Source organism: Lepisosteus oculatus, chromosome 19 (genome assembly GCF_040954835.1).
Source record: "Lepisosteus oculatus isolate fLepOcu1 chromosome 19, fLepOcu1.hap2, whole genome shotgun sequence".
Classification (NCBI taxonomy): domain Eukaryota; kingdom Metazoa; phylum Chordata; class Actinopteri; order Semionotiformes; family Lepisosteidae; genus Lepisosteus; species Lepisosteus oculatus.
The window spans coordinates 1,006,881-1,025,000 of record NC_090714.1 but is presented as its reverse complement, the minus strand read 5'-3'; the positions used below and the strand labels follow the sequence as shown (position 1 = coordinate 1,025,000).

Genomic DNA, 18,120 nt, shown 5'->3' with positions numbered 1-18,120 from the left:
ATGAAGACATTTTGTACAATTTATTTTGTATATGAGTGGGGATGGGTTAGTGTGGTGTTCTTTAATTTCTCCCTCCAGACGCTAAAGGAAAGTCAGATTAAAGTCAGAACAGAACAGGACACTTCTGACTCCCAGACCTTTTATGACATTCTCCAGTTTAATATTTGTGCTGTTGGGCAATTTTAACGTTGACTGGCCATGCCTACACGGACGTCGAATAGTTAATTTCTCTTTGTTATCCTGTATTTTAATCCTCTGCTGGGTCGGTAGCTCACGTTGTTCGGGTCTGGTACAAAGAAAGCGTTAACTATTATCTGCTTCTAGCCTGACCATCTGCTGTTGTAGGAAATTCAAAACCCTGGAGATCTACTTATATCCACATCGTAAACGAGAAAAGATGTTTTAATTAAGGGAAATCAGGTTAACTTAGCTCTAATTTACAAGCCGTCTGCTTAATGAATTGTCTGTGCTGCTCTCTCTTTGTAGAGAGTAAATCTGAGGATCTTTTTCCTCCGCAGTTCAGACACTAATTAACTAACCAAGAATTTCAGTAGCAACCCCAATTTCCTGTAATAGTTTTTTTTCCCCATTTTCTTTCTGTTTCAACCAAAGCCAGTGTGGACATTGCTTATACAAATTGGCAATTAAATGTGATTGATTTAAAAAGTGGGGTTTATTTTTCACTTATTACCTTCAGTTGCGTTTTTCCTCAAGTATTTTAAAATTAAACCTTTTCGTAAAACCATATTATGTTGTGTTGCTGTTCTGAATGTGTACTAGATACATTAGACACGACTAAGTTGTTAACAAAAGAAACCAGAAAAGCTTTGTGATTAAATAATTTACCATAATTATTTTCCCTAGCTTGTTTACATAAAAACAAAAGGTTATAAATATATTAGGGGAAAAGATAAAAACATGGGCTCAGCTTTGAGAAAAAAAGAAAAAAAATCCAAAATCTCAGAAGATAATTACTTATCAATTAAAACACGTTATCATGTTTATAGAATCCGTGGCTAATTAGAGTCATTAAATTTACTCAATTTGCGCCTTAATTAAACTAAGCAATTGAGCTTGATGGAATTAAAAGGATTTGAGCGCCGTCTAGCGGTCAAATGTTTCCCACTATTGCAGTGACTCGAAAACCATGCGGGCTGAATTTCTGCTTGATTCAAAGTGAACCAAACTATGAAGCCTACCAATGCCAGATTTGTAAGCGAGAACCGAGACCCAAGAGGAAAACTTAATCGTGTTTTGTTTTGCGAGTTGTTCTGTTTTTTTGTGACGTTCTCATTTCATTCCGGGGAGCTGAATGGCATATGACACGTTACTGTCTTATTAAAAGTACTGTAGGTGCACCTCTTAGGGGGGCTGGTTCCACGGATACAGATAAAAACAAGGATAGTTACAAAAAATCTAGAATTAGCTGGGTTATTTCATGCAACCATTAAAGACTGTTCGTGGGTTCGCCTCCCAGATCTTTTTCAATTACGCTCTTGAGTTGCGGCGAGTTTTCCTCTGCTCCCCGCTTGACAGTCCCTGTCACTGCGCGGACCCCCTCTCTCTCCATCTGTCCCTCTTTGTCCCCCTTTCATTCGATGTGTGTTTTACCTCATTGTCTTTCACACATTTATTGACACCTTTTTAAATCCACACTTCTGTCGGCCTTTACAATCCGCGGGGTGCCAATATCTTCTGGCCCATTAACCCATTGAGACTGAGGCTGGTTAAACAAAAGACTGAAATCTGATCCCCCGCGTTATTGAATCTCTCCATCTCCCAGACTGCATTGTCCCCTCGCTCCGGTTTGCTGTCAGGCTCGTGGGCAGGAATCTATTAGCATAAAACTGCACCATGAAATTCATTTATAATTGCAAAAATGTAAAACAGCGCATATGTGTACTAAATCACGTTCAAATAAGTTTGTGATATGATAATATTGAATAGATTGCGACAGATTGCAATTATACCGCTATTATAATTGTCAAATTTAATTCACTAGTTGCGGCCTCCAATTCAAAAGCTTAATTTTAAAGGCAGTCGTCGGGAGCTTGAGTAACTCACGCACACACCAAAAGCGGGTTAAAAATTCTTAAAACCACTTAGGTAAAGCTCAATACAATATATGTGATATGTCTGAAATGTTGCAGGATAAATATAAAAAAAGCAATCAAGAAACTGGCACCCCCCTGCTTTCACAAATATGTACTGATATATTTATGGCGAATTTACACTTGACTTTCATCGTATTCTTATTTTATATACTCCTAATTAAAACTCCACACAAAGTGGAAAAAGAAAAACGATATTCTTGGTAATTTTTAGACTTTTCCATCGTGGAGAGACACTCATATTCCGTGGTCACATGTGTGAAAATAGTTTCCTAAATCTTGTTGCCACTTTAATAAAAAAAAAAAAACATGCCAAGACTCCTTGTCAGCACCCAGACACGGTTGAATAAAACATGTTTTTATTTTACCAGCTTTACTAACTCGAAGTTTTAAAATGTTCCTCTGTTTTTGTCTTTTAGTATGTTTCTCACACTGAAAAATCATAATATTTAAACTGCATCCCACTGTTTATTCTCAGATTAGTGCATTTATAGTCTGTTTCACCACTCAATGACTTCTTTACAATGACGGCTGTAATTGATTAACTTTGCATTTGTTTTAGTAGCATGGATGTGTTTTTTTCTGCTTTGTTTTGTTTAGAAATGAAACTGGGAAAAAAACATGAAACCAAGAAGTTTAAGCTCAGGCAACATCTCACTACAATGAGCAGTTCTCTGCCAGTCTTAAAATGCAATGGTTTATTAGGTACAATTATCATTCAGACAGCCTATCAAATTGCAATCAAGCATAAAAGAAATTAGTAAGCGAGCGAGAATACAATCTAATAATATAAAATAAACCAGGTTTCTTCTTTTCTTTGTTGTGGTAATTACTTTCCTATCCAACAACACCATATATCTTACATTTGCTTCAATGCATTTGATGGATTAAAGGAAGAAACAAGCAAAAGAAATAGCACCACACATTGCAAATTCACCATGTTAGTGTATTGGTCCCATCATGGCATTCATTGCGGAACCCAAAGACAATAATACTTAATCTTTAAAAGTTACAGCATTCTTTGAATAAGTTTAAAGTTTAATTGCATTTAAATGACTAGTATCTCACAAAATTATGAGCTTTTTCATAGTGGATTTATAATGAAATCGTCTACGGAGAGAAGCCAGGATTAAATTTTAAATTACTGCTGCATGAAGCGATTATGCAATTTATTGAATTGATTATTACTTTGATTATTCAGATAATTAACAAAATGCAATTACAGGAACTCACATTTTTTGACAGTACTGAGAAGTATTGTAGTACAACATTTTATGTGCTGTGATTTAAGTGTAACAAGAAAAATAACATTTTTTGTCTGAATTGAATTTGGTTGATTCTTTTTTATTAAATATTATATATAACTGCAATAATTATGGTTCCAATAATCTTTCATAACAAGCAGCCATAGCATGGACCACATGCTTTCACAATCAAAAGACAAAAATGTAGGAATGTCTTGTTATTTGATAATATTTTATGGCATTTAATACAACAGTGAGATAGTTTCTTTCCTAGTTCAGGTGAAGATTGAACAGTAGCTTGTCTTATACTTATCACAGCACACCTGTTGAATGTTGGCAGTGATTGATTCATGATTTATCTGGGTCATGATATACTTTTTGATTCTTTACAGAGTTGTGACAGAGTTAGTTTGATGCGAGGATATGCTGGATTGCATGGTTCAGCTTCAAGTGTCTTTATTCCAGAAATGACAAAACGAGATTTAACCATATGATTATATGAATAGAACAGCTGCACATAAATCTAAATAAAATATGTAAATAATCTAGATCATAAAAAACACATCATATCAGTGAGTGGCTGTGATTCCATTTATCATTCCTTAATTAAACATGAAAAACAGATGGTAAATATAACTGACTTATCATAAAGGCTGACCTGTATTTACAAAAAAAAATAATGTTGTTACAAGTTTTTAATGTGATCATATCTTTGTAAAATCACTTTTTTGTAAATCACTTGTTTGTAGGAGTTTACAGGTCCTTATTCAGCACTTTGCCCACGTACAGTACACGTCTTCGGTAAAAACATTGTGGAGGATTTGGCCAGTAACATTACCTTTTAATTGCTGGCTTAGTTCCAGTTCACCTTTAATTTTCATCTCTTTCAGTGCATTTTCCCACCACTGACCGTCCATCTGCTGTACTGCACAACTTCGTTTTAAATGAACAATCTGGACTCTTCATGGTCCAGCTCAGACTTTTCATTCTTGGTTCCACAGCCAGAGGTATTACTGCATCTTGGGTTGGAAAATACTTGAATCTGAGTCTCCCCTGACCCTGACAGCTCTTAAGAGTTCGCTGGCCATGCAAATACCGGAGCTGTCTTCTACAGCCCTGGCTCAGCACAGCACTTACTCTGTCAACTGCTAGGTGACTATCAATCTGCTCTATACTTTGTTGTCATTGCAGTGAATTATTGCACGAAAGAGTTTTTGTTGAACAAAAATCAGAACAAACAAACAAAACAAAACCAAACAGTTGGGACAGATGTGCGATATTCAGAATCCATTCATTAATATAAATGTCCTAAAAACATTCTTTTACGTAAACGTTTTTTTTTGTTGTTGAAAGTAGACTGATATACCATGAGCAAGAAAAGTGACATTCATTAAACTTCAAAGCAGTCAAATGGCTATTCAAGTTAGATTCACCTGCTTGCACTTCTTTAAGTCAACAACAATTTCATTTCTCTTGCTGTCGGTTTTTAACAAGATAACATGGTAGGGATTTAGACGTTTTGAGATACAGCCATGCCCTGATAAAATGATATCACGGTATTACACTCCTGTGATTGAAAATTCAGTGGGTGAAACTGTAGACCACAAATGTACAGTAGAATATTACATTGTAGCTTAATCTTCCACGATGACTGTGGCTCTGACTAACATGGAAAGTGCGACTGTAGGTGACATTATGACTTTAAATAAGCACACTTGTTCCTCAGTATAATGAAACATTTGTTGGAAATAGTAAAACAGCAGACACAGTCTTTTCTTCTGTGCTCCTGGTTCATTTTAATTGTTGCATGATGTATACTTTGCTGTACTTTGCATTATTCATTCTGTGCTACTGTGCACTTTGACCCTTCCACCTTCTTGGCATCCTGTGTAGTAATTAAGTTTCTTCCAGTTTGTTCTTTATACATTTGTATAGTTGAGATTTCCATTATAATTTATCATTAATAACAGCATTTGTTAAGCAAAAGTTACATAACATAAAAGGTTTTACACAGAAAAGCTTCATCCTCACTAATTAAAAAGGTTCTTTTGATATGCAGGTGGGTTGCACAGGCAAAGTGCCAGACTACAATCGTTGCTAACATTTTATTTATTTTTGCTGCTTTTCATGTTAACTACAAAACTAATGCTTTCAGGGGCTTCTTAACATTTAACATGGTTTTTTTCTTGCAATTGCCAAAGGCACTTTTGCACACAAAAAAAAAGTTTCTTGAAATTAATGCTTCAGCATGAAAAACAAATGGTTGAGAATTTAAAACCCTTATGCTGTGATCTAATTAAAATCACCACCTGTGCAGGTCACCAGGTTGCAATTATATCTCACACATCAGAAGTTTATTTCCATAAAACAAGAACTCAAATGATTCCTGTCACACCTGTGTTGAAGAATGACCACCTTTTTTCTCTTATTGCTATGTTTAAACACTAAACTCATTTAGGAGTTGTCTGTGATTCTATTATAATTCTCAACTTGCTTTAGTGTGCATAGGTGCTGTGTCTTTGTTGAATAATACTTCCTCAACCAATTAAAAAGATAGAATCTAAGAAGCTTAGAAGGTGTATTGATGTTAAACTATGAAAATGAAAAATAACGCAGCCCTTACAGCCAAAATGCAGCACTTATTAACGTACTTGTTCTGAACAACAACAAGTGGATTGTGGGCTCTGACATCTATTACAATACAATGGGAACCATAAGCTGCAATCTCAGACTGGTTTCAGTTGCTTCCAAGACTAATTGTTTCCAACATTTAATTCTTCAAGCATGTTCTCTGGGGTTCTCGTTATAAGTTGTCTTGGATTGTCATGCAGAATGTGTTATCATGTAACACAAAATGCAAGGAAATAACCGTTTCAAGTATTTCGTGCAGTCGTGCCCGCAATCTACAAATCACAAGGACAAAGATATGCAAGCACTTGGTCCGCACTGGTCTGTGTGACATTATTCGGCCTGCCGCTCAAATGACAAATGATTCAGTTCTATGTCTGTGCAACGTGTGTTTAGATTCCAGTGATCCATAAGCCAGAGGAAAAAAAGGATAAAAATCTTGCCTGCCAGATGGCAAATGGCCAGGTTTAGTCCAATTTGTTTGCAAGTACACTTCACAAAATAATTAGGGATAATAGAGAGGATATAAAATTATTACTATCATCCCTTAATGTATCTGAATGGTACATAAACAGGGTAAAGGAATACTGATGTTGAACCAGGTGCTCTTTGAGAATTGCCATCTGGCAGCTAAACTAACAGCTTATGTACTTAAATGGTCCCCTTTTTAAAAATTCTAACCAGGTGTTTCTTCACAGGGAAGAAATCTCAGTTGATAATCTTCATTATTGCTTTCTCCAGGATTTTTGTAACAGCATTACCTTACATTGTTGCATTTTTAAGTGATTGAGACAGATACAGTGCTCTGATAATCTACATTTCAGAACTAGCGCGGAACACCATTTAGCTAAACAGGCTTCCTAACGAGAGGTGGGGAAATATTTGTGGTCAAACGATGGCCCAGTCTACACTACAAAACAAATCCCCAGAACTGAACAGGAGACTTCAGTAAGTCTGTTTTGCATAGTTCACAGCGCTAATGTAACTATATAAAGCACACAGTTTTCCAGATACAACTAAGGCAGCCCAACGGTATCATAGCTTGTGCTCTCGGGCACAGCGCTTGATTTGGCGTTGCAGTGCCTTTTGTGCCGAGTTTGCACAGTCTCTCTTGTGTTTGCATGGGCTTCTTTCTGGCTACCAAAGACATGCAGCTGAGCTGATTGGTTCTGATGACTTGCCCAATCGACAGGTCACAATTCCTGCTCTGGAATTGCTCTGTTGTGATACCAATGTAGTCAAGATCCAGATACAACTAGTTCAGTTTGTTAACAGATTCTCACAGCACAGTGTGCGATGGAGGCAGATTGCATGATCTCATTATTACCCTTTGATCTTCACGTTTTTGACATGAACGAAAGCAACAGCTATGGAAGATGTAGTTGTCCTTGACTTCAGGATTTACTTAGATTTTCTCAAAACATTCAAAATTAGGTGCATGTCTCACACTTTTTAACACAAAAATCAAATCAGATTTATAGCTAAATATAGCTTTAATATACAGATACATATAGATTAATTACATAATTTGTATTTCAATATAGAACAAACACAAAAAACAGGGAGCAGGAAACTAGTCTTTCATTCAGTCTTTGAAATAGTCAGTCAACAATATGAATTGCAGGCTGTTCGTGATCATATTCTGATCACCATTATTCTTAAGCACCATGGTTCTGAAATCAGACGTCCCTGAGATTTCTAACTTTTATATTCATTCAGCAGCCATAAAGAATCTGGGGCTCTTATTTTAAAGTCTAACCAACATTTGAGTAACATGCTTATTCTTTATATCCCTTAAAATTCAGGATTTTTTATTTGTTTATATTAATATTTTGTGATGTGTTTAGGTAAATGTGCCTGAGGGATTTTTGTCTCTGTAGGCATTTGTAATACAGTTTCAAGGAAAGAATACAGCTTTTGAAGTTTGCAAGGCTGCTTGAATTAGCTTCGCACTTTTCATCCCAAAGGTTCCAAAAGCACTTCACATGTACAGTAGGTGGAGTCTCCCTTCATCCGTGAAGTGCAGCACCCTCCTGGATTGTCCTGGAAACCATGTACATCTACTCGGGAAAACACACATCACATCATGTAAACAGCACTGAGAAGAGAAATACCAGACAGAAAAATCATGTGCTGTCAGCTCCAAATGCAACTTTTTTTGTCACGTTTATAGATTTTTCAGAACGTGGCTAGAACCAGAACAGATTCAGCTTTCTCATCATAAACTGCGGCTTCTGTTTAATCAGATCGTTCTTGGATTCACGACATCCATAGAGCCTAGACAAAACTATGCAAATGTCAGTGCTTTAGGTCATTAATTCCAACAGAGCACAAATATAAGCCTTAACATACAAAAGATGAAATCTGATAATGAACTCCCAACACTGCGGTAGTTTCTGATGTTCTTCACACGTTGCCTGTATATCTACAGACACTGTTTTCAGAATAAGGCAATGAATGGACCCATTTCTGTGAACAATTAATGCGAAACAATAAATAAACTTTTCTTATTTTTTATAATATCAATTACATACAGTGCAAGACCTTTTGTAATCCCCGGCATCTTGCTTACACCTAACCTCAACTGCTGCATTAAGACAGGAACTGCAGGTCTTGACTGACTTATTTATAAGCTTAAATGAATTTCTTGAGTTCAGAAGAACTCTAATCCTCCACCCCACCTCCTATGAATATGCAATTAAAAAGGGAAAGCTAAGTGATACAGTTTACTAATGTGCATGCCTTTCCCACTTAATCCGTAGATTCATTCCATCTCAGAACAAAAAGAACTATAAATAATTGCACCTCTTATATGATTCAGGTGGTTTTAGCTCTCTCTCTATTAAGCATGGGATGATATCAGATTACCAGCATAAATGTAGAGGTATGTTTAGTATAAATATGAGTACTTGATTTACTGCCTTATCTCTTGTGGACATAAAACTCTCTCAGAAGATTTATTAATAAGACCTCTAGACATTAGTAGTCTGCATATTTTTAAAGATGTAAAGGTTTTACTTTGGAGTTAAATGTATAAAAACTAGCTGTTTTTTTAATGCTGTCAGCTCACATTCTATCATGAATGTCACCTTTTTTAGCATGCATGAAATCTGAAAGATAACAATGCCTGCATAACTATAAACTGCAGTTTTATACTTCGTATTTCTCAGGCTATTAAAAAAATAACTGCATTTGTCACAGATTTGTATTCTGCAATTACCTGTATTAAAATGGGGGACTGGTTAGGAATATTTACTTAGAGGCTGCGATTTGAGGAAGCATGGAAGTGCAGTGCTGCCACCTTGTGGGGAAGGTTGATTCTACTATTTTAACAATGGCTAGGCTCCCCTTACATTTCCTGATGAAGTCTGGAGAATAATTCATCGCATTTTTAACACTGTACAGTCGTAAAGAGCTAGAATACAGTTAGTTGGTATATGTGTATATATATGCACAGATATTTCTTATATTTATATTTCTTATGCTGTGTTCTGCTGTAATATTATATTTCCATATCTATATTCCATATAACATTCAAAGCATGCGTAATTTATTTTTCAGACAAGCTGCGTTTGTATTAAATGTCAGCTACTAAATACAGTTAAGGTAAAAGATGATCTAAATAAATGAAATCAGTGATATACCGTATATGATATATGCTGTGTATGGCTGCAGTGTGGAGTAGTGAGAAAGGAAGAGTTCAGCTCCTGGGTGTGCTGTTGTGCTGTTGAGCAAGGAAATTTACTCCGATTGCTCTACTGAATGCCCTGAGCCTCGTAAAACGATGAAGCCCACCACATTCCCTGGTGCTGGGTTGTGCCCTTGAAAGTTGAAAGCTGCTTTTGTTTCCGAGATGTGCTGTGAAAGTATCGAGGATGGCAAAGGAACAGCGTGTGACATGGAATACTACCTGACGTTTCTACCGCGTGCCCTACAGATGTTTCATGAGTGTGCTCTCCTTGTGCAGGCAAAGAGTGACAGTCTGCAAACCGTATGGCGTCCTGTCCACCCTCAGACTGAATGGTGAACAATGAGCATCTGGGTTGTTTAGAGTCAAGAACACCTACCCGCTGAAACAAAATCATGTCTCGCACACTGCCTCTTTGATTTTTTCAGTATTTTACAGTGTGATAAATCCCACCAAACAAAGGGGTTTGATTTTTTTGGTAGGCATTTGCTTAGCAGTTGAAATGGCTGCTCTTGGATGTTCTTGGCAAGCTCCAAGTGAGTTTCCAGATCGTGCAAGCCAAATGTGAAATTTAGCCAGGGTTAACACCCCTAATCCAGCAAATGGTGGGGTGGGATCTTCAATAACCTCAGTTTAGCACCTTACCCAAAGGACCTCACCTCCTGCAGTGTCCCCTGTCACCTCGCTGGAGCTCTGATTGTGAAGTCAGGTTGCAAGGAGTGCCACACACTGATTCACTAGCACAGCCTGGATCTCCGGACATCCCGTTCCTGATTAGGCCCGTGCTGAGCTGCTGAAATCTGATGAGATCTGCAAGGTGGTAACATACATGGCTGCAGAGAAATAAGCAATTAAGTCCAGCAAGATAATATTGCCTGGACATCTTCACAATCGATTTATGGGTTGTGATAATGAAGAAGGAATTATGTCTTGATGAATTCCTTGAACAATGGCTTGCCCATGTTTCAAAACCAGGGTTTTTCATTAACTTTATTTTATTTTAGTGCTTTTGTTCCTGAGATATAGCACCTTCTTTTTCAGGTAATTATGTGACCCTGCAAAGATAAGCATGTCCACAATTTTGTTTCTGTTTGCACTGGGGTTGCGTTTGATTCTGCATGAAGTACCAGTGTTCCCTGTGTGTTGGTGTGAACAGGAAAATTAAATTTGGCTCCAATATCGTACTGTAATCACAAGAGTTGTGGGTTTAGCCTTAAAAAGCTAATAATAGCAAAGAGTTGCATGTTCTAATACTTGTAGCTATGTCAGTACTTTTAAAATCGAAAGAAGAAATCCGTTTCTTATTGTGTCAGTTTTCAAAGGAAATCAAGGGACGTTGAAAGATTCGACCTGTTTTTTTTTATAAAAAAAGTACAACCAGGAATTTTTTATAGGGGCACTATGTACAGAATTGACCCAAGTAGTTTATAACACCTCAGCAAAACAACATTAGAAACTCTTAGTGTTTCAGACCTTGCTAATATTTGCAAATATTTTTATTTTCACATAAAATAATTGAATATATATCTTAGTTTTTAAATAAAACGTCATTATCCATATCTTTGTATGGAAGTATTGAAGAAGTATTATTATTGTAAACTTTAATTGAACATGTACGATTTATTTTCAGTTCAGTTGAATCCAAAGTACTTTACTCATTTCCAGAGATTCAGATCATCAATAGTAAAAGGTTAGAAATTAGTGTCAACCTTAAAATCACAAATCTGTTTAAGGAATATATATAATCCATAACCAAATCACTACCTTTCTCTCTTAATTTATTTCTTAAATCAATTCCTGAAATAGATTGAGCTGTGCTGAAATGTTTAGAAAGAACACACTTCTAATAATGTGCAAAGAAAATTGATTAAAGCAATGTTGTAGTGTCCCTAGAAGGCTTCTGTAGGAACCTGTCATTTTGGCTCAAGCCCTGGCTGAGGTGTTTCTCTGAGCCAAGATGGCTTCTGAGCAGGCAGGAATCTGGAAGCTGGTGTGCGTTATTGAGCTGGACACACCTGGCCATTCCACATGAGGATTTTAGAGCTTTTGGGATAGGTTCCCATGGAATTAGCCAAGCCCCTGCAATTAATGAAAAGGCTTATAAAAGAGAAGTTTGGGAGGAAAGCATTCAGATTGTGCTTTGAATTGGAGAGGAACATGAGAAGTATTCAGTGTGATGTTTGCCCATGCTCCTGTGGCTCTGGAATACTGGGATTTGTTTGGTGAGAAGTGGAAAATCCAACCAGAACTGTTCCTGAAGCAATCTGATCACCTGTAGGAATTGGGAAGCCCTGCTGTGGCTTGGAAATGCAGTAGGTGATGCTGTCCAGTAGGGAGAGCTACATGTGCTGGGATCTTGTGTAAAGGATGCGTGTGCCAGCTCATGGGAGAGCTATGTTGGGGTGAGCTGAAGCTGTGGAGTAAAGTGCCTTTGCAGAACTCCTGGTCAGTGATGCTGAATGTAGATGTTCAGGGTGTTTCATGCACATTGCTTTGTGTCTTGGTATTTCAAAGAGGGGTAGGAGCCAGAGATGAGCTCTAGTGTTAGCTGGGAGCTGGAGTACCTGTATTTCCTATTGGTCAGTTGTTCATATACTGAGGAGCTGTTTCTATTGGTTATTAAGAGGAGGCATCTATTCAAATTCAATTGGCCAGATGTAAGGAACTGAGCAGCCAATTATATTGATTTCTAGGTAGCCAGTGACAACACTAGATGACAATCTTCATACACAGGTCTGTGAAGGAGGATATGTTTTAAATTCCTGAAAAGAAACTGGTAACTTTACAGATAGATGTGTTTTGTTTAAATTAAGTACAAGGCAACCTTCTAACCTCTGAATCATTTTTACGTCTTCATAAATACTCTTAGCATTATAATAACCACAAATGAGTTAAACCTGAGCTCTTATTATAAGTATCATGTTTGACAACAGAATCCACCTACAGTATAAAAAATGTTGTGTTTGTGGGTATGTAGATGTATATAAGTTTGTCATGTGTATTGTATGGTATTTATTCAGACTGCTGTGGGTGGTGGAAACTAATCAGTTTCAAATGTTGTGTGTGGAGGCATGTTGATGAAGGAACTCTCTCCAGTTTTAATCGAGAGTGTGTGCATTGTGGATTATTTCAGACCTGAAGGCTTCTTCTTCTGGGAAGGAGAGATCCTGCACACTGAGCTTGTTAGAGGACACAGCTGCCACAATGCAGGTAGGAACAAAAAGTTTTGTTTCATCTTCATTTGGCAACCAGTGCACCCTTATCAGTTTGTGTTACAGAGCGAAACAAGGAGTGGAAGAACACTGTTGCCTTGTTAAATCAAGAGTACAAGCATTTAGAAACTCTATCATCCTATGTGTGTGTACTTCTTGCTGGCTTTTCATCTGCTTTTAACAGTATGCAAGCAAACAGGTTGGTAGGGAAGATTTTGGATGTGGGAGAACATGACACAATTACTCAGTAGATATACAGTCTTCTTCCTGGTCGGTGACAGTATTCGTGAGTGAGCTTGGGGAAGACTCTCACCATCAGCACCAGCACAGTGGTATCCCAAGGCTGTGTGCTGTCCCCACTGCTTTTCACACTGTACACTAGTGATTGTGTAGACCACTATTACCAGCTTTGTGGATGATGTTGCCAATTAATGATGATGAATAGAATCACAGCCTGTAACCCTACAGTTCAGCATTTAATTCCATCATACCCTGTCAACTGGTGACAAAGCTCAGGGGATTAGGTCTGTGCAACTCTGTCTGCAACTGGCTGCTGGACTTTCTTATCGAGAGACCACAGGTGGTGCGGATAGGCAATAAAACATCAACACCACTCACCCTGAGCACTGGAACCCCACAAGGCTGCTGTCTGAGTCCAAGGTTGTACTCCCTATTCACTCACGACTGCACAGCAAGACACAGCAATAACCGCATCATCAAGTTTGCCGATGACACCACTATAATAGGACTGATCAGTGATGATGACGAGTCCACTTACAGGGATGAAGTTGTACAGCTGCTTAGGTGGTGTCATAACAATAACCTGGACTTGAACATAAAGAAAACGAAAGAGCTAATAGTGGACTTTCGGAGACACAGGCCACACACTCACAGCCCACTCAGTATTGATGGAACGGAAGTGGAAACAGTCACCAGCTTTAGGTTTTTGGGAATTCACATCTCTAAAGATCTAACCTGGACTGTGAACACTGACTCTATCATGAAGAAGGCTCAGCAGCGCCTTTATTTCTTGAGGTGCCTCAAGCGATGGGGGATGCCAACACATGTGTTGGTGAACTTCTACCGCTGCACTATCGAGAGCGTCCTCACCAACGGGATCACCGTGTGGTATGGCAACACCTCTTCGCGAGAAAGAAAGGCACTGCAGAAAATGGTCAATATGGCCCAGAAGATCATCGGCTGCGGTCTCACCGAGATTAAACAGCTCTATGAGGACCGCTGCCGTGGTAGAATTCTGGCCATCACAGAGGACAGTCACCACCCAGGGCATGAGCTCTTCACCCCACTGCCCTCAGGCAAGAGATATAAGAGCATACGGACACTTACCACTAGATTCTTCAATAGCTTCTATCCACAAGCAGTGAGACTGGCGAACACATTTAGCCATCCCCCTCGGACCACACCTACACCATCACCATCTACCTCATTGTAATTTATTAATTGTACGTCTCCAGTCATTGTTTACACGTCTGTATTGTTTACATTCAAACTGTCTGCATGTTTACTTGCACATTGTCTATTGTTTGTTTGTACATTGTCTTGATGCACTGTTTGCACTTTGTTTTGTTTTTTACACTTGTTTTATAATCGAGAGACTTTCTGTAAGTAAGAATTCCATTGTACCAGTACCGGTTACATATGGCAATAAAGTTCAAGTTCAAGTTCAAGTAACTGTGAAAGGAAAAGATATTGAAAGATGTTAAAAGAATATAAATGCCTTGGCACTGTTATTGTGTAAAAATTCACTTGGACCATCAATACAAAGGCAAGGTATTTGAAGGTGAAACAGAGGTTGTATTTTTTAAAGAAGTTAAGATGTTTTAATGTTATGTTGTTATTTGCATATTGGCTGTCTGTTTTGACAGCCGAGTAGGTGGCACTCTTCCCTGTGGCCCATAATTTCCATACCAAAGCCCCAGTACAGAGACTTTAAATATCCTGGGTCCAACAGGGCTCAGACAGGTCATTTCAACTTAGACTGGGATTCAGTATTGCTAACAGGTAATTGTACATGCTCCTGGGCTTACTACTGTACTAAGCATGTCGAGTCCAGACTAACCCCATGATTTAGATGAGATAAAAGGTTATGAGCATGAATGGTATGATTTCAGGGCCACGTTGTCCTAACAGAAATCCATCCCTGACACTTGCTGTTATTTTAGACAGCTTTAATTAGGTTAGGCTTCTCTGGCAATTTGTTTATAGCACAGTTCTTTGAGATAATAAATTACATAACGATATACACTTTATCATATATAATGATTAAACAATAGACTTTGTATTGATTATATTTGCCTCTAGGCTTGAGCAACTGTCCCTCCCTGTGCTGACGACCCAATTCTACAGAAAACCTGTCATGAGTTGTTTTGAAGTGTGGGGATTATATTTGTATCTGCAGTTAAATGTGGGTGTCTGTATATATACAGTATATATTAGTGCCCTGTATTGATTGATGGAATGATTGTATTTCTCAACTCTCAACAGTGCTGACAATCAGGCCTTTCCCCTGAGTCCCTGAGCTAGGGGGATCATGAGGACCACCTGGACACTCAACAGTCTGCAGCCTCACCTGCGTGAGAGGTCATTCTGAACAGCAGGTTCTTACATCATTAAGAGGGAGGAATGATGCAAGGGAGAAAAAAATAGACCATTACTAATTTTTTGGGACAAATGTTGATATGAACAAGATTGAATTGTTAGGAAAACAATATACTGATCATTGTATCTGTTAATACACATTCTCTGTTTTCATAAACATAGCTCTGCACCGGAGTAACACATTTGAACCTTGTATCTCTTTGTCTCTTGTGCTTCAAAGAATCAATTTATAGTTCAGTGTTTCATGTTTTGCTTTCTGAAAGAAAGGAAAAGTAAACTGGCTTAAACAAATCAAGAATGGTTTTCTTTACAAAATGTCTTTTTCCGAGTAAGCTTCCAGTTTCTTTCATTATGTCTATGATGTGGGGATTAGACAGATCTCTGAAACCCAGAAAGACATTAAGATTGATTTACATTTGATATGTATTTGTTCTAAAGTAATAAACAGTGAATATTGCTGTAAAGAAAAGCTTTTGAGTTGGATTCTGCTTCATGCACATTAAACCCTTAAATGTTAGTTTTTCTGTCACTGTTAAATGTTTGACGAGTTTGTGAGTGCTTCTTCCTCTCAGCATATACTGTACATAACTTAATCTTTAAAAATTAAGTTGCTTCAACGCTTGAGTCTGTCCTCACAATGCCTACTCTAATGTGGAAGGGTGTTCACAGCTGTAGTGCTGTGGAGCAGATAGTGGGTGTGTGGTATAGCATCACACAGGTGCTAATTAACCATGTAATGATCTTTCAGAGGACAGGCTGCTCTGCTCATACAGGACTGTGATCATTTTTCCTCATGTTGTGCTCATCCACAGGAAACCACATTAAGCTTTTCTGAGATGTTTGCATTTTCCTTTCAAAATCTTGCCAACGACAAACATTCCTACATGAGACTGTTTGCAATTAACATTGGAGTCTCTTGTCTCTCCTGCGTGTTAAGTTTCTCAGGAGTCAAGCTGCAAGCAGGACTAGAGCTCAAGGCTGGAGTTGCTCGTCCAGTTCCTTATGGTCAGCACAAGAGCAATATTCACTTAGAGGGGGTTGTGATATAAGCAAATGCAAGGGTGTTCAATTTTACCAACAGGAATAATGCAAGTTCATTATGTTAGCAAGCAAATGCTTGTCCACAGGCTGCATGCCTTTATCTATTTAAGTAATAGCTGGAATTTTACAGGCAAGGTGCAGGTAAGACGCTTGTGCAGCAACTGCCATGGATGAAGATGAAGCACCCAACATTTATGACTGACAGGCACTCTGAGCAGCCTGCAGGAGCAAAAAAAAAAAAACGCATGTAGGCTTATTAAAAGAAAGAGGAGGATGATCCCCTGTGGGGATGCACTCTTCGTCCATAAAGTGACCACACAAAGATACCCAACCCTGAAAGTCACATTTAAGGAACGAAACAAATACTAGTTTATTGTAAAAACTGAACAAAACAGTCCAGTCGTAACTCGGCCGGCTGTTATCCAGACGCTCCGGCGGTCCGCAGTCTGGAGCCCCGGGAGAGGAAACGCTCCAGTCAGGACAGCCGGCCGGAGAGACGGTGGGCACCTGGGACCGCGAGGTGAGTCCGGCTGCTGCTGCTTGAACAGGGGAGTAAAAGCGTTTCTAAGACATATAGTCGCAAATTCTGGCCTCTCGCCTTAGCCTATACAAAGGTAGCACCACTTTTGGAAAGCAAAAATAAGGTTTATTCGCAGGGAGATGTTCAACGTGATATTTTCACCACACTTAGATTAAGTGAACGCAGCTGTGGGCTTCTTCACAATCTACTGCTTTGCCATACTGAGAACAGTCAATTAGTCCTGGGAGTTCTCCGACTACAAACACAACGCTCTTTCTTTAAACCCGAAAGCAAGAGGCTCTGCAAGCAGAGTGCAGACCGGTTGGATTCTCACCTTCGAACTGACCGCTCATCTGTCCAGTTTCACGGCACACGGGAGCTCTGCGCTTCGGCGTCCAGGCTGTTGTAGAGGACAGGAAGGCCGGGGAGCTGGAGAGGAGGAACTAGGGAATAAGACACCTGCTGAAACACCACTAACAGACCTGAGCAAGCATTAAAGATACAGGTAGCCATTTTAAATAGCAGCAACATTGATCCGTTCCATTTCGCCTGTTTAAAAATACGAAAGGTGATGGTTTAGTTTGAATTCAACATCTCTTTGAAAGCCATTTCTAAACTCCTGTTCCTGGCCGCATTATTTTTCTGCTGGTGCAAAGTCGCTATTTAAGGACAAAGACGCAATACTGCTGCCAGAGCAATTTTTAAAGGAGACTAATTGAAGGCGGATAAAGATTAATCACACCTGGCTCTGGACTGTTAATTAATCAGAAATGGGTAACACACGGGTTGGATTCTGGAGTTGGCATGGATCCCTCAGTCTTTCCGACAATTAATTGGAGTCAATCCCATTCCATACTTTTAACTACACCGCTGATGAAATAACCTTATTAAAACTTTAATTGAGGATTTACGATCTGTTTACAGTTTAATTCAAAATACAATGTTCATCCCCATCTATCATCAATAGTAAAAGTTAGAAGTTAGCGACACCCTTGCGCCAGAAACAGTGTTTCAGAATTCCTGTATTTTAGCTTTGGGTCAAGCAGTAAGAATTATA

General features: G+C 38.6%; 2 long non-coding RNA genes across 2 annotated transcripts in view; one reads left to right on the top strand and one right to left on the bottom strand.

Annotated features, from left to right (window-relative positions):
* LOC107078915 (uncharacterized) overlaps positions 1-18,120 on the top strand; it is a 95,947-nt gene that overhangs the window by 74,998 nt on the left and 2,829 nt on the right. The window contains exons 4-5 of the long non-coding RNA XR_011182604.1: positions 12,805-12,881; positions 15,389-17,063. This is a non-coding gene — a long non-coding RNA (uncharacterized lncRNA). The remainder of the gene's footprint in view (positions 1-12,804; positions 12,882-15,388; positions 17,064-18,120) is intronic.
* Positions 16,889-17,725, bottom strand: LOC138224228 (uncharacterized). The gene is made up of 2 exons (XR_011182605.1): positions 17,398-17,725; positions 16,889-17,079 (listed from the first exon to the last, which is right to left on the bottom strand). It is a non-coding gene; the product is annotated as an uncharacterized lncRNA (long non-coding RNA).